The 5,054-nt window shown below is 32.8% G+C and overlaps 1 non-coding gene across 1 annotated transcript; it reads right to left on the bottom strand.

Annotated features, from left to right (window-relative positions):
* Positions 1 to 2,289: 2,289 nt before the first annotated feature.
* On the bottom strand, positions 2,290 to 2,363 carry TRNAR-CCG (transfer RNA arginine (anticodon CCG)). The gene has a single exon. It is a non-coding gene; the product is annotated as a tRNA-Arg (tRNA).
* Positions 2,364 to 5,054: the final 2,691 nt, after the last annotated feature.

Here is a 5,054-nt window from a genome sequence, read left to right as displayed (position 1 = left end):
ATATAATTGTTTCTCCTGGACAATAGTTTGAGCACCCTGTCAACATGTTGAACATGATCCTTCCAAGACTTGGTGTAGATTAGTATATCATCAAAAAATATTAACACAAATTTTCTAAGGAAGGGCTTGAAAATGGAATTCATCAAACCTTGAAATGTAGAAGGTGCATTGGTAAGGCCAAAAGGCATGACCAAAAATTCATAATGACCCTCACGAGTTCTAAATGTTGTTTCAGAATGCCTTTAGTCTTCATTCTAATTTGATTATATCCTGAATGAAGATCCAACTTGGTGAAGTAATTTGATCCATGAAATTCATCCAATAATCCATCAATTACAGGAATGGGAGATTTATCTTTAATAGTGAGCTTGTTGAGCTCCATATAATCTGGACACATGCACCATGACCCATCCTTGTTGTGCACCAATCTACTGGAGCAGAGAAAGAACTTTCACTAGGTTGAGTTATACTAGCCTCTTTCATTTCTACAACCATACGTTCACTTTCACTCTTTTGGGCATAAGGATATCTATAAGGCCTGATGTTTTGAGGAACACTTCCTGGAATCAAATGAATAGCATGATCATGATCACGAATAGGTGGGAGGCCTTTGGGAGTCTCAAATACCTTGGAATGATTGTCCAGGACTTTTTGGAGATCTAGAGAAATAGATAATTTTGATGTGGGAACCTCTAGTGAACATAATTGTGCAATTACGCCCCATTGTTATCTCTTTAGAAGATTTTTCATTCCTTTAGAGCTGATTATGTTCTTGTTGTTGCTACTATAATACAATGGCATAATTATATTATTTACTTAATAGAATTATGGTTGCATTTTTTCATCAAATTCGATCTTCCATTTTTTTCGAGAAATCATTAAGTTGTTTTGAAACTTTAGAGTAGTGATAAAAAAATATGAAGTAATAATAATCAAATTGAAGGAAAACAGGTACTTATGAACTAGTACGAATTATTTCTATTCCTCAATTGTTTCGTATCTTGGTGGATAAGATAGGGGAGACTTGAATCCTGATAACTATTATATTAAAAAGATTGACCTAAAGCTTAGTTTACATATATGATTTACATAACTGGGTTATATCTGTGGACACAGTGAGAATGGAGTATGCATTAATGACCATATACAAATTTATGACCTTAAATATTTTGAATGAATTTTTCATTAGAGGAAATTTCAGCCTAAAACTGCCCATGAAAGTTTCATGTAATTTCCATGTCATACTATGTAGACCAATCAAAATCCTTAAAATTTAAAAAGAGGTACACACCCTAAATAATTCTACATTGTTTAATTTTGGTATGTGTGAAATATTTTATTATCAATTTGATTACCAATCAAATATTTTATTAATATTATTTAGCTACCTTACCCATATGAATTAGAATATCTAAAAAATTATTAATGTAATGAAGAGCGTGATATTAGTAAAAAGGTATAAATTAAAAATGTTGGTCCATCTGACATTGATATCCATGCCCCAAAAAAATTACCCAAAAACTTAGTAACAAAATATAAACTAAAAAATAAGGCCATTTGACATTAATAACCATGCAAAAAAAAATACAAAAAAAAATCATTTACCAATTATTTTGTTAAAAGATAGGTAATTTTAAAAAATAATAACATTTATCAATTATTTTCTTTAAAAAATAGAAATATTTACCTATCCTTTTTTTAAATACAAACATTTACCAATTTTTTCCCTTGAACTATTATGAATTAATAATATTTCTGATCAATATGAAACCATATATTATTTTCACCAAAAATTATTTTTCATTTTATGGTCTCCAATTCGGATCACTTTTCCAGGAAAAGTTTATTTTCAGAGCAAAAAATTATTTTCTAGTTTATGGTGTGCAATTCAGATTACTAGCGTAATCAATACTTTTATTCTTGTTTTTCTCCGTCTCATTGGCATCCTTACTATCCCTTTCGACCGAATTTTTTAGTAATGCAGTTATTTTACGCTTGTCTTCGAACCACTCCTTTATAGACATAGAGTTTTCCTTCCATATAAAGGTGAAAATTGTTACTTTTCCTATCTTATTTTGTATGAAGAGAAGTCGTATAAGTATAAATACAATGATGAAAATTATTAATCAATAGTGGAATGAATCATTGAGAAATCATTTCCATTCATTATTGATTAGGAATCTGAAGTATCGATCCGGGATTATGATAGAATACTTTATTCTATTATAAAGAAAGATTCTCTCCTATACCGCGATGGAAAGGAATTTTCATTTAAAATACAACATCTTTTGGGCTAGAAGGGATTTGAACCCTTGACTTCACGGTCCGGAACCATGAGCTCTGATCCGCTGAGCTACCAACCCTATCGAATGATCTATAAGATCATTGTAAAGGATGAATAGGATTCGTTATCGAATGCTTGACCCAAAAATTTTTTCATAAATAACTCTGTTTGAGATATTTAACCTTGGAAATATCTATATATCAATATCTACATAGATATTGATATATAGATATTAATATATGGAAATTCCATATATTGATATCTGAAATTCCATATCTCCGCTCACGATTTGGACTAATATTTGGGGTAGTAGTAAAAGATTGGGCCGAGTCCGATTGGTAGAACGAAAGTCACTGGATTACAAGCGATCTCAGTGTCAGGTATATTAATTTTATAAAAGAATAGCTTTTTTTAAGGGGAGGGGCTAGTTTTAATCAGAAGCTTTTATTGGCCCTCTTTTTAATACATATATACAAATCAGCCACAAACTAGCATCTGACACATCCGTCACATCATACAAGAAGCTTGTTATATGCTGCATCGCAGCTCCACAAAGCGGCACTCGATGGCAGGTGGGATGCGCGGCATTTGACTGCCCCACCGTTGAACGATGCACTCGCGTGCTCGTAAAAGAATAGTTTGCATTTTATGGTTTGAAATTAGGATAACTATTTCGGCAAAATTAAGTTTTTATTTTCATTGTATGGTGCAGAGATCAATATTTGGGAAAAATTAAGTTTTCTGCAGGGAAAATACATTGGAAATTAGGATGTATTCAAACCCTATTTACAGCTAGAAAAACGATATCCCGGATTCATCTCATCAACATCAAATATTGAGAAGCAGCGAAGTCCCATCAGGAATTATGAGGCAAATAAACCTATTATATCTTTTATTTTTGGTTTCGGCACAAAAGAAGGCATCTAGAAAATTTTGGACAAAGCGTCGACGCTCCTCTTGAAGTTGAATCAGTTATCTGAAGCAAGACAAAGACTCGATTTAGAGAAGAAAAAAGTTTCTAGAGGCCAAGATTCTATGAATCTTCCCTGTACATATGATTTGAGGTAGGTCAATCTTCTTCTGAGGCTGGACATCAGTTTGAACTATAATTGGGTCATTTCGAACTATAATTGGTCCTGGAGAATATGAATCTACTTCTGGTGCTGAACCCTTGTCTGGAACTAGATATGCATTATATATGATAGAATATCTTGCCTTCTCTATTGGTGGTTCCGAGTAAAAAGGGTTTGCGTCCATCACCACTTTAAGCTTTTACTTATTCATCCTGGGCTGAATCTGTTCGACTAGGTTAGACATCTGTTACTATTTGGCGTAAATATAAAATCAAAATAAAACCCACCTCGTCGTCTATTCAAAATATCATTGGTTACTCAAACTATATGTCCGATATTGGATTTGAATGATCGAAAGTGGCATGTTTACTTATTGACTCATTATTTTATTTAGGAAGTTTCCCTGTCTAGCGTGCAGATATAAATTAAGAAACTCTAGCCATCCCAAAGCACCCTCTAGATTTTTTATGTTATCAATATCAAACACGGTGCAATTAATTATTTCTTTGGTTGAAGGTATTCGGGAGGCTGGGAATGATATGTAATAGATACGGATTCACCGAGTAAATTCTGAAGTCATTGCAGATGGTTTTAAAATCACAATGGAAAGGTGCAGTAAAGTCACATTACCAAGTAATACTGGTTAGTTCTGTGTTGCACTAAAATCCTCTTCGATTTTCCAATTGAAAGTGATTTGTCTATTTTCCTTTAACAATAGAGCCTCTACCTTACAAGAACTCACATTTTAATTTATCCGTGTTTGTTTTGCATGGAAAGATTAGCGTATGTGACATTGGGCTTCATAAGATTGCACCATCATGTGCGTTATATGAATTCCACCATCATGTGCGTTATATGAATTGTTATATGGCCTTCTAACCATAATGATGTACTTCATTTGTTAAATCATTACCAAACTAAACCAACTTTTGTCGCATGTGGCATGGCTCCATATATTGATTTTCATCCTCGTGGAGACTTTCTTTCGGTATAATCTGATCATAATATTGCATATATAATTTATTTCATTAAAAATGGTTCATCATATTGCACATTTATATGTTGGGTTGTAAATAAGTATGATTCATCAAATGTTAGCATGAATAATGGCATTCTCCTAGTTTGCAAGATAGCGGCTTTTAGCACAAAAAGGTTCGATATCTAAGTCATTTAATCACACAGCCCATGCTAAAAGTATTTTTTGACATATTCTTAACATAATTTATATTTTTCAGCTATGGTATACACGCTGCCTTATATCAAAATTTTGATAGTTGATATCAAATTTTCTATCATATGTACTTACCTTTGTATCTTCATTGCAGTGAAATGGGTACTCGTAAATCTTGGGGAAATTTGGAAACTATTATAGTTGAGAATGCAAAGGATGAAATGGGAAACTGGATCCCATTTGATGTGTTGATTGGATCTTTGGTTATTTTGGCTCCATCAAGGAATAGAATTTGGGCTAAAAGGAGAAGACTAGATGACTTAAAATCACATTGGAAAGGAAGGCCTTTAAGAGGACCCAAAGTGGTGAAAAAGTGGAAAAGGTTCTCACAGCTCATGCGTATGAGCACAATGATATTCTCAAAGAGTATTTCACAACAAAACTTTTTTCCCCAAATTGGACTAAATTGTAAGAGCTCTTCATTTTGTGATCTTTGAAGCCTTCTTCTAATTTTGCATTAGAGTAT

Source organism: Pinus tabuliformis, chromosome 1_2, assembly GCF_031772625.1.
Source record: "Pinus tabuliformis cultivar Carrire ecotype Pingquan chromosome 1_2, CPIR1, whole genome shotgun sequence".
In the NCBI taxonomy this organism is placed as follows: domain Eukaryota; kingdom Viridiplantae; phylum Streptophyta; class Pinopsida; order Pinales; family Pinaceae; genus Pinus; species Pinus tabuliformis.
The sequence above is the reverse complement of the archived record's forward strand: the minus strand, read 5'-3'. Positions and strand labels throughout refer to the sequence as shown.